This window comes from Amphiura filiformis, chromosome 3, assembly GCF_039555335.1.
Source record: "Amphiura filiformis chromosome 3, Afil_fr2py, whole genome shotgun sequence".
NCBI classification, from domain to species: domain Eukaryota; kingdom Metazoa; phylum Echinodermata; class Ophiuroidea; order Amphilepidida; family Amphiuridae; genus Amphiura; species Amphiura filiformis.
The window spans coordinates 65,432,866-65,446,031 of NC_092630.1; positions in this window are offsets into that span (position 1 = coordinate 65,432,866).

Consider the following 13,166-nt stretch of genomic DNA (forward strand, 5'->3'; position numbering starts at 1 on the left):
GATTGGCAACATTTTCCAATATGTCAGCGCTCAAATCGGACACAATAGAACAATAGACCATTCAGTGCGCTGGGTATAACCCTATGTGTAGTGCAGCTCTGCAGATGGAGTAAACTCTCCGGATACTGTGTACTGGTAAGGAAGGTAGCTGTAGCAGGCTCGTTCTACCGATGTATTTATTAAACATGTTAAACAAACTGATTAAGTTTGAAATAGAATGAATTAAGAGAGAGTGGTTGCAATGCAATGGTGTTTTGTAGCGTCATGTTGTTTGGTAATTGAAAACATAACCCTAGGTCCAGGAGGGATAATTATCCAATAATTTGTAGGCCTATTCCTTGACAAAATAATGGTTGTTTCAAAATTCATTGCTATTATGTTTTTCACCAAATCGAATCTTGAAAGCTTGACCCGGTTCATAATATTTCTACATACGGTCGAGCTTTCAAAAAATCTACTGAACCTGAACTTCTTGAAAGTCGTTTGATGTTTGTTAGTTACGAACGATTGTTGATCAGCAACACATTAAACGGTAACTTGTGATATCCGCAACAAAGACCGTCAAAGTTCGTCACTATGTTAGTACATGTACCTGTTCATACAGAATTGGGGCAGCTGGAATTGGGGTTCAGTCAGAGTTTTTAACGGACGACGGACGGAAGTTTTTGGTGGAAATTGAATACTGTAAACGTATTTTGCCATAGTTTTAGTCGCTGCACGTGATAGTTATTCCGATCCTCCTTTTATTAGTATTATCATTACTTAATTTGCTCTATCTCCTACGACGCTTTTTATATCTTCAATGCTGCTTTGTTCACTGAAATTCATGTTGGAGAAGATGCGGCTTGACTGTGATTCCGACTGAACCTGAACCAGAACCAATTCTTTTTCTCATTTTCTTGAGCAAATTCAGCCTGAGCAAATTAATGGCTGCTTCAGCGCCACCACAGAGCACGAACATTATTGGTTGTGGTAAGATCACGAGAGGGACTGTTGCATATCCATGGTACCGTTTCCATGGTTTGCAGGCCTGGTGCAAACACTAAATGCCAAAAATATCGCCGTGTATCGCTAAAATCGATGAAGGAAAAAAACAAAAACAAAATTGCAAAACACGGCCGCTGGTATTTGAAAAACAAACAACAAGAAATTACATTTTGTCTTATATAAAGCCACCGTAATTGCTCTCTTCAGTAGATAGTCAAAATAATAATCATAAAAAAATCATTTAACATAAAGAAAAAACAGGTATTATTTTCTTTGTATGCCCTAAATGCTATCTTCAGAAGATAGCAAAAAAAGCAAAAAACATGAAAAATAATACTGTTCCAAAAACATTGCCTAACACGCCGATGATGATTCAGTAGGCCCTACGCAAAATCCCGGGGCAAAACGGCTATACTAATTGACCGCGCGCTTAGAAAAAATAGCCAATATGCCGATTGCAAAGTTATAAAGAAATGCTAAACTGACGAAGCTGACCAAAATTTAAAACGGCACTTATATAGCAGAGATTATAATTATAGAACATGAAGGGGGAAAAGAAACAAAATATGGCAAAGCAAAACATGGCAAAGCAAAACAATTTAAAACGGCACTTATAGCAAAGATTATCAAGAACATGAAGGGAAAAAATAAGAAACAAAATTGCAAAACATGACTGATATTCAAAAAAACAACTAGGATGATCCAGTACGCGAAAATTTACCTTTTATCTTACATATATAACCGCCGCAATTGCTATCTTCAGTAGATAGTCAAAATAATCATCATCAAAATAATCATTAAACACAAAGAAAAAAATTGAGAAATTAATTATTTTCTCTGTAGGCCCTAAATGCTATCTTCAGGACAAGCACAGCGAAAAACATGAAAAATAATAATGTTCCAAAAAACATTGCCTAACACGCGTGCTTGATGATGATTCAGTACCGTACGCTAAATCCCGGGGCAAAACAGCTATAGCCTATACCCGGTACTAAATGACCGGGCGCTTAGAAAAAATAGCCAATATAGGCCGACTGCAAAGCTATAAAGAAATGCTATAATGACGAAGCTGGCCAAAATTTAAAACGGCAGTTATATAACAGAGATTATCAAGAACATGAACAAAATAAAGAAACAAAATTGCAAAACATGGCTGGTATTTAAAAGACAAAAAAACAAAAACAATGATGATTCAGTACACAAGAAATTACCATTTTGTCTCATATGCAAAGCTATAAAGAAATGTTAAAATGACGAAGCTGACCAAAATTGCGAGTTTTAGGATTTTTTCGCTATATCTACTGACGATAGTATTTAGAATCTCATCCCGATTCATTGCATCTTTCTACTCTAGAAGTAATGTTTTACATTATTTTCTTTCTAATACATCAGTCCCGATTAGAAAGTTTAAAGCGATATTACAGACTCGTCACTTTCCGCATCTGACTGTTTCTCTATACTTTTACCTCGTTTTTACCTCGTTTTTTTAAATAGCGCGGCATAATTATAAGAAAGAAAATGTCGCAAGACATGTCGTAATTTGCTCGATTTGGTACCCGGTGTCTATTAAGCTCATGCATTGACTTGCACGGTGAATGTTAAAATTTTGTCTCTATCTGTTGTTTTTAATTTGGCGTGTGTTGCTATCAACTGCCGATAGCTCAAATTTAAATGCGTAGTTGGCTGTCGTCTTTATCTGTTGAACGAGATAAGGAGGCACACCACTGACGTTAAAAGATTTTGCAATCAAAAAGTGCAACCCGTAAAATAGTCCCCGTAATACGTTGAAATTGAGCTTATTTGTTTCATTTTTTCAGCCAATGTGTGTCTGAGATACAAAATATTGATTAAAATAAACGAAATGCTGTCGTACACAATTTATAATTTAATAATATTCTGACTTGGGATTGTGAACAAAAGTTTTTCAGTATTGTCATTTTAGAAATTGAAAAAGGTTGAATATATTTTGTTAGGCCTATCTACTGATGATAGCATTTTTAAACCAAATGAAATAATACAAAAACAAAAGAAGGAAATCGTAAGACTTAGCATGAGACAAGTCAAAAAGATCATTTGGTATATTTTTTTATATTTCATGTTTGTTTGTCTGTCTGTTTGTTTGTTTTTTCCCGCTATCTACTCAAGATAGTATTTTTGTATAAAATTCAAAAAAGTAAGTAAGAAAGGTTAACAATATTTTGTTATCTACTGATGATACCATTTGGAACCGTATGAACTGATTAAAAAATCATAGAAGTCAGAAATTTCATTTGGTATATTTTATTTGTTACTACATGTTTGTTGTTTGTTTGCTTGTTTGTTTGTTATCTACTCAAGGTAGAATTTACGGTGTGATTTGCAAATCATTATAGGCCCTGTGCGACATTACGGTTGAATAAGGTTGAATATAATTATTTTGTTATGCCTATCTACTGATGATAGCATTTTTAAACCTAATGAAATAATAATTAAAAAAAAGGAAATCGTAAGACTTAGCATGAGACGAGTCAGAAAGATCATTTGGAATATTTTTTATATTTCATGTTTGTTTTTTCTGTCTGTTTGTTTGTTTTTTATCTACCCAAGATACCATTTACGGTGCGATTTCCAAATCACCCGTTGCGACATGCATCATCTTCTGTGAACACGCGCGAGCCCACTTACGGCATGCATCATTTACGATCTGCATCATTTTCTCGGAACGTGCTCGCAAACGGCTATCTTCTGAAGATATCATTGCGGGCCTAATAAAACAACAGAAAATATTTCACAAATTTAGAAAACATCTGTTAGGAAAGTTTGTTTTTGATGTGTTTTGTTTGTTTGTTTGTTTTTTCTACTATATACTCAAGATAGTATTTTTTTTAATAAAATACAAAAAAGTAAGAAAGTTTGACAATAGAGGATAGTAAAAACAAAAATTCCTATCGTTTATTCTCTAATTGACCGGGGCTGGGCGCTTAGAGAAAAATCGGCATTAGGCCGAATGCAAAGCTATAAAGAAATGTTAAAATGACGAAGCTGACCAAAATTGCTATCTTCAGAAGATAGCAAGCAAAAAACATAAAAAATAATAATATTCAAAAAAAACATTGCATACGCGTTGTAAATGTAGATGATGATGATTCAGTACGGCGCGAAACGGCAAAACTGCATTGACCGGGGCTGCGGTCTTAGAGAAAAATCACCATTAGGCCGAATGCAAAGCTATAAAGAAATGTTAAAATAACGAAGCTGATAAAATTGCTATCTTCAGAAGATAGCAAGCAAAAAAACATAAAAATAATAATATTTAAAAAAATTGCCCAACACGCGTTGTAGATGATGATTCAGTACGACGCGAAATGGCAAAACTGCATTAAATTTGAGCTATCTTTAGCGCATGAAGCAGAAATATTGATTGAAATATTAAAACAAAATAATGTCGTACACAATTTTTAATTTACTAATATTCTGACTTGGGATTGTGAACAAAAGTTTTTCAGTATTGTCATAAATTTAGTCAATGCTGCTTTTTTTTTTTTTTTTTGCTGGTTTTGCTATTTACTGCAGATTGATCGAATGGCGCGAGCGATTGCGTAAAAACAACGCGAGACTTTGGTGTCACGCGTTATGCGCGCATACACTTTGTATGACGTACGGACTAGGCCTTCATCTTTTTCAAAATAATATCGCAACACTCTGCAAGCCTAACTGCTTGAATATTTACTTGATCCAGCAGATAGCACAATTGGAGACCAAAAGTACACCATATCATGTTTGTTTTTTCTGTCTGTTTGTTTGTTTGTTTTTTATCTACCCAAGATACCATTTACGGTGCGATTTCCAAATCAACCGTTGCGACATGCATCATCTTCTGTGAACACGCGCGAGCCCACTTACGACATGCATCATTTACGATCTGCATCATTTTCTCGGAATGTGCTCGCAAACGGCTATCTTCTGAAGATAGCATTGCGGGCCTAATAAAACAACAGAACATATATCACAAATTTAGAAAACATCTGTTAGGAAAGTTTGTTTTTGATGTGTTTTGTTTGTTTGTTTGTTTTTTCTACTATATACTCAAGATAGTATTTTTTTTAATAAAATACAAAAAAAGTAAGAAAGTTTGACAATAGAGGATAGTAAAAACAAAAATTCCTATCGTTTATTCTCTAATTGACCGGGGCTAGGCGCTTAGAGAAAAATCGGCATTAGGCCGAATGCAAAGCTATAAAGAAATGTTAAAATGACGAAGCTGACCAAAATTGCTATCTTCAGAAGATAGCAAGCAAAAAACATAAAAAATAATAATATTCAAAAAAAAACCATTGCATACGCGTTGTAAATGTAGATGATGATGATTCAGTACGGCGCGAAACGGCAAAACTGCATTGACCGGGGCTGCGGTCTTAGAGAAAAATCACCATTAGGCCGAATGCAAAGCTATAAAGAAATGTAAAAATAACGAAGCTGACAAAAATTGCTATCTTCAGAAGATAGCAAGTAAAAAACATAAAAAATAAAAATATTTAAAAAAATTGCCCAACACGCGTTGTAGATGATGATTCAGTACGACGCGAAATGGCAAAACTGCATTAAATTTGAGCTATCTTTAGCGCATGAAGCAGAAATATTGATTGAAATATTAAAACAAAATAATGTCGTACACAATTTTTAATTTACTAATATTCTGACTTGGGATTGTGAACAAAAGTTTTTCAGTATTGTCATAAATTTAGTCAATGCTGCTTTTTTTGATTCTCATGCTGGTTTTGCTATTTACTGCAGATTGATCGAATGGCGCGAGCGATTGCGTAAAAACAACGCGGGACTTTGGTGTCACGCGTTATGCGCGCATACACTTTGTATGACGTACGGACTAGGCCTTCATCTTTTTCAAAATAATATCGCAACACTCTGCAAGCCTAACTGCTTGAATGTTTACTTGATCCAGCAGATAGCACAATTGGAGACCAAAAGTACACCATATTAATTTAATTTAAGCAACAGAAAATAGTAAAAACACGAATTTAACAGCGATTTTTAAAGAAAGAAAATGTCGCAAGACATGCCGTAATTTGCTCGATTTTGGTACCCGGTGTCTATTAAGCTCATGCATTGACTTGCACGGTGAATGTTAAAATTGAAATATCTCAAGAACTGAATATCGTATGACGCTGAAACAAACTTTGAAACAAAGCTATTAGATTTCTCTATCTGTTGTTTTTAATTTGGCGTATGTTGAATTCGTGTGTTTTTGCTATCAACTGCCGATAGCTCAAATTTAAATGCGTAGTTGGCTGTCGTCTTTATCTGCTGAACGAGATAAGGAGGCACACCACTGACGTTAAAAGATTTTGCAATCAAAAAGTGCAACCCGTAAAATAGTCCCCGTAATACGTTGAAATTGAGCTTATTTGTTTCATTTTTTCAGCCAATGTTTGTCTGAGATACGTTTCTCTGATGCTTTAAAATAATAAGATACCCCGTTGAAGAGACAAAATGACAACATCCATTTAATCTGAATTAGGCATCTCTTCGATAGATAGCAAAAACACATGGATGTAACAAAATTATAGGCATATCAAAAGAAAATATCATAACACTAAAGAAATTTTAATTCGATCTTTAGCAGATAGCACCACTATTACAACAGAAAAAACATCGATTTATTTCGTTATAGGAAATAACAAAATGCATTAAATTTGAGCTATCTTTAGTAGATAGCAAAAGAGCAAAATATTGATTAAAATAAACGAAATGCTGTCGTACACAATTTATAATTTAATAATATTCTGACTTGGGATTGTGAACAAAAGTTTTTCAGTATTGTCATTTTAGAAATTGAAAAGGTTGAATATATTTTGTTAGGCCTATCTACTGATGATAGCATTTTTAAACCAAATGAAATAATACAAAAACAAAAGAAGGAAATCGTAAGACTTAGCATGAAACAAGTCGAAAAGATCATTTGGTATATTTTTTATATTTCATGTTTGTTTGTCTGCCTGTTTGTTTGTTTTTTCCCGCTATCTACTCAAGATAGTATTTTTGTATAAAATTCAAAGAAAGTAAGTAAGAAAGGTTAACAATATTTTGTTATCTACTGATGATACCATTTGGAACCGTATGAACTGATTAAAAAATCATAGAAGTCAGAAATTTCATTTGGTATATTTTATTTGTTACTACATGTTTGTTGTTTGTTTGCTTGTTTGTTTGTTATCTACTCAAGGTAGAATTTACGGTGTGATTTGCAAATCATTATAGGCCCTGTGCGACATTACGGTTGAATAAGGTTGAATATAATTATTTTGTTATGCCTATCTACTGATGATAGCATTTTTAAACCTAATGAAATAATAATTATAAAAAAAAGGAAATCGTAAGACTTAGCATGAGACGAGTCAGAAAGATCATTTGGAATATTTTTTATATTTCATGTTTGTTTTTTCTGTCTGTTTGTTTGTTTGTTTTTTATCTACCCAAGATACCATTTACGGTGCGATTTCCAAATCACCCGTTGCGACATGCATCATCTTCTGTGAACACGCGCGAGCCCACTTACGGCATGCATCATTTACGATCTGCATCATTTTCTCGAACGTGCTCGCAAACGGCTATCTTCTGAAGATAGCATTGCGGGCCTAATAAAACAACAGAAAATATTTCACAAATTTAGAAAACATCTGTTAGGAAAGTTTGTTTTTGATGTGTTTTGTTTGTTTGTTTGTTTTTTCCACTATATACTCAAGATGGTATTTTTTTAAATAAAATACAAAAAAAGTAAGAAAGTTTTGACAAAAGAGGATAGTAAAAACAAAAATTCTTATCGTTTATTCTCTAATTGACCGGGGCTGGGCGCTTAGAGAAAAATCGGCATTAGGCCGAATGCAAAGCTATAAAGAAATGTTAAAATGACGTAGTTGACCAAAATTGCTATATTAGAAGATAGCAAGCAAAAAAACATAAAAAATAATAATATTCAAAAAAACATTGCATACGCGTTGTAAATGTAGATGATGATGATTCAGTACGGCGCGAAACGGCAAAACTGCATTGACCGGGGCTGCGCTCTTAGAGAAAAATCACCATTAGGCCGAATGCAAAGCTATAAAGAAATGTTGAAATGACGAAGCTGACAAAAATTGCTATCTTCAGAAGATAGCAAGCAAAAAACATAAAAAATAATAATATTTAAAAAAATTGCCCAATACGCGTTGTAGATGATGATTCAGTACGGCACGAAATGGCAAAACTGCATTAAATTTGAGCTATCTTTAGCGCATGAAGCAGAAATATTGATTGAAATATAAAAACAAAATACTGTCGTACACAATTTTTAATTTACTAATATTCTGACTTGGGATTGTGAACAAAAGTTTTTCAGTATTGTCATAAATTTAGTCAATGCTGCTTTTTTTTGTTTCTCATGCTGGTTTTGCTATTTACTGCAGATTGATCGAATGGCGCGAGCGATTGCGTAAAAACAACGCGCGACTTTGATGTCACGCGTTATGCGCGCATACACTTTGTATGACGTACGGACTAGGCCTTCATCTTTTTCAAAATAATATCGCAACACTCTGCAAGCCTAACTGCTTGAATATTTACTTGATCCAGCAGATAGCACAATTGGAGACCAAAAGTACACCATATCATGTTTGTTTTTTCTGCCTGTTTGTTTGTTTGTTTTTTATCTACCCAAGATACCATTTACGGTGCGATTTCCAAATCACCCGTTGCGACATGCATCATCTTCTGTGAACACGCGCGAGCCCACTTACGACATGCATCACAAATTTAGAAAACATCTGTTAGGAAAGTTTGTTTTTGATGTGTTTTGTTTGTTTGTTTGTTTTTTCTACTATATACTCAAGATAGTATTTGTTTTAATAAAATACAAAAAAAGTAAGAAAGTTTGACAATAGAGGATAGTAAAAACAAAAATTCCTATCGTTTATTCTCTAATTGACCGGGGCTGGGCGCTTAGAGAAAATCGGCATTAGGCCGAATGCAAAGCTATAAAGAAATGTTAAAATGACGAAGCTGACCAAAATTGCTATCTTCAGAAGATAGCAAGCAAAAAACATAAAAAATAATAATATTAAAAAAAAACATTGCATACGCGTTGTAAATGTAGATGATGATGATTCAGTACGGCGCGAAACGGCAAAACTGCATTGACCGGGGCTGCGGTCTTAGAGAAAAATCACCATTAGGCCGAATGCAAAGCTATAAAGAAATGTTAAAATAACGAAGCTGACAAAACTTACTATCTTCAGAAGATAGCAAGTAAAAAACATAAAAAATAAAAATATTTTAAAAAAATTGCCCAACACGCGTTGTAGATGATGATTCAGTACGACGCGAAATGGCAAAACTGCATTAAATTTGAGCTATCTTTAGCGCATGAAGCAGAAATATTGATTGAAATATTAAAACAAAATAATGTCGTACACAATTTTTAATTTACTAATATTCTGACTTGGGATTGTGAACAAAAGTTTTTCAGTATTGTCATAAATTTAGTCAATGCTGCTTTTTTTGATTCTCATGCTGGTTTTGCTATTTACTGCAGATTGATCGAATGGCGCGAGCGATTGCGTAAAAACAACGCGCGACTTTGGTGTCACGCGTTATGCGCGCATACACTTTGTATAACGTACGGACTAGGCCTTCATCTTTTTCAAAATAATATCGCAACACTCTGCAAGCCTAACTGCTTGAATGTTTACTTGATCAAGCAGATAGCACAATTGGAGACCAAAAGTACACCATATTAATTTAATTTAAGCAACAGAAAATAGTAAAAACACGAATTTAACAGCGATTTTTAAAGAAAGAAAATGTCGCAAGACATGCCGTAATTTGCTCGATTTTGGTACCCGGTGTCTATTAAGCTCATGCATTGACTTGCACGGTGAATGTTAAAATTGAAATATCTCAAGAACTGAATATCGTAAGACGCTGAAACAAACTTTGAAACAAAGCTATTAGATTTCTCTATCTGTTGTTTTTAATTTGGCGTATGTTGAATTCGTGTGTTTTTGCTATCAACTGCCGATAGCTCAAATTTAAATGCGTAGTTGGCTGTCGTCTTTATCTGCTGAACGAGATAAGGAGGCACACCACTGACGTTAAAAGATTTTGCAATCAAAAAGTGCAACCCGTAAAATAGTCCCCGTAATACGTTGAAATTGAGCTTATTTGTTTCATTTTTTCAGCCAATGTGTGTCTGAGATACGTTTCTCTTATGCTTTAAAATAATAAGATACCCCGTTGAAGAGACAAAATGACAACATCCATTTAATCTGAATTAGGCATCTCTTCGATAGATAGCAAAAACACATGGATGTAACAAAATTATAGGCATATCAAAAGAAAATGTCATAACACTAAAGAAATTTTAATTCGATCTTTAGCAGATAGCACCACTATTACAACAGAAAAAACATCGATTTATTTCGTTATAGGAAATAACAAAATGCATTAAATTTGAGCTATCTTTAGTAGATAGCAAAAGAGCAAAATATTGATTAAAATAAACGAAATGCTGTCGTACACAATTTATAATTTAATAATATTCTGACTTGGGATTGTGAACAAAAGTTTTTCAGTATTGTCATTTTAGAAATTGAAAAGGTTGAATATATTTTGTTAGGCCTATCTACTGATGATAGCATTTTTAAACCAAATGAAATAATACAAAAACAAAAGAAGGAAATCGTAAGACTTAGCATGAGACAAGTCGAAAAGATCATTTGGTATATTTTTTATATTTCATGTTTGTTTGTCTGCCTGTTTGTTTGTTTGTTTTTTCCCGCTATCTACTCAAGATAGTATTTTTGTATAAAATTCAAAGAAAGTAAGTAAGAAAGGTTAACAATATTTTGTTATCTACTGATGATACCATTTGGAACCGTATGAACTGATTAAAAAATCATAGAAGTCAGAAATTTCATTTGGTATATTTTATTTGTTACTACATGTTTGTTGTTTGTTTGCTTGTTTGTTTGTTATCTACTCAAGGTAGAATTTACGGTGTGATTTGCAAATCATTATAGGCCCTGTGCGACATTACGGTTGAATAAGGTTGAATATAATTATTTTGTTATGCCTATCTACTGATGATAGCATTTTTAAACCTAATGAAATAATAATTTAAAAAAAAGGAAATCGTAAGACTTAGCATGAGACGAGTCAGAAAGATCATTTGGAATATTTTTATATTTCATGTTTGTTTTTTCTGTCTGTTTGTTTGTTTGTTTTTATCTACCCAAGATACCATTTACGGTGCGATTTCCAAATCACCCGTTGCGACATGCATCATCTTCTGTGAACACGCGCGAGCCCACTTACGGCATGCATCATTTACGATCTGCATCATTTTCTCGAAATGTGCTCGCAAACGGCTATCTTCTGAAGATAGCATTGCGGGCCTAATAAAACAACAGAACATATATCACAAATTTAGAAAACATCTGTTAGGAAAGTTTGTTTTTGATGTGTTTTGTTTGTTTGTTTGTTTTTTCTACTATATACTCAAGATAGTATTTTTTTTAAATAAAATAAAAAAAAAGTAAGAAAGTTTGACAATAGAGGATAGTAAAACAAAATTCCTATCGTTTATTCTCTAATTGACCGGGGCTGGGCGCTTAGAGAAAAATCGGCATTAGGCCGAATGCAAAGCTATAAAGAAATGTTAAAATGACGAAGCTGACCAAAATTGCTATCTTCAGAAGATAGGAAGCAAAAAACATAAAAATAATAATATTCAAAAAAAACATTGCATACGCGTTGTAAATGTAGATGATGATGATTCAGTACGGCGCGAAACGGCAAAACTGCATTGACCGGGGCTGCGGTCTTAGAGAAAAATCACCATTAGGCCGAATGCAAAGCTATAAAGAAATGTTAAAATAACGAAGCTGACAAAAATTGCTATCTTCAGAAGATAGCAAGCAAAAAACATAAAAAATAATAATATTTAAAAAAAATTGCCCAACACGCGTTGTAGATGATGATTCAGTACGACGCGAAATGGCAAAACTGCATTAAATTTGAGCTATCTTTAGCGCATGAAGCAGAAATATTGATTGAAATATTAAAACAAAATAATGACGTACACAATTTTTATTTACTAATATTCTGACTTGGGATTGTGAACAAAAGTTTTTCAGTATTGTCATAAATTTAGTCAATGCTGCTTTTTTTTTTTTCTCATGCTGGTTTTGCTATTTACTGCAGATTGATCGAATGGCGCGAGCGATTGAGTAAAAACAACGCGCGACTTTGGTGTCACGCGTTATGCGCGCATACACTTTGTATGACGTACGGACTAGGCCTTCATCTTTTTCAAAAAATAATATCGCAACACTCTGCAAGCCTAACTGCTTGAATATTTACTTGATCCAGCAGATAGCACAATTGGAGACCAAAAGTACACCATATCATGTTTGTTTTTTCTGTCTGTTTGTTTGTTTGTTTTTTATCTACCCAAGATACCATTTACGGTGCGATTTCCAAATCACCCGTTGCGACATGCATCATCTTCTGTGAACACGCGCGAGCCCACTTACGGCATGCATCATTTACGATCTGCATCATTTTCTCGGAATGTGCTCGCAAACGGCTATCTTCTGAAGATAGCATTGCGGGCCTAATAAAACAACAGAACATATATCACAAATTTAGAAAACATCTGTTAGGAAAGTTTGTTTTTGATGTGTTTTGTTTGTTTCTTTGTTTTTTCTACTATATACTCAAGATAGTATTTTTTTAATAAAATACAAAAAAGTAAGAAAGTTTGACAATAGAGGATAGTAAAAACAAAAATTCCTATCGTTTATTCTCTAATTGACCGGGGCTGGGCGCTTAGAGAAAAATCGGCATTAGGCCGAATGCAAAGCTATAAAGAAATGTTAAAATGACGAAGCGGACCAAAATTGCTATCTTCAGAAGATAGCAAGCAAAAAACATAAAAAATAATAATATTCAAAAAAAATATTGCATACGCGTTGTAAATGTAGATGATGATGATTCAGTACGGCGCGAAACGGCAAAACTGCATTGACCGGGGCTGCGGTCTTAGAGAAAAATCACCATTAGGCCGAATGCAAAGCTATAAAGAAATGTTAAAATAACGAAGCTGACAAAAATTGCTATCTTCAGAAGATAGCAAGCAAAAAACA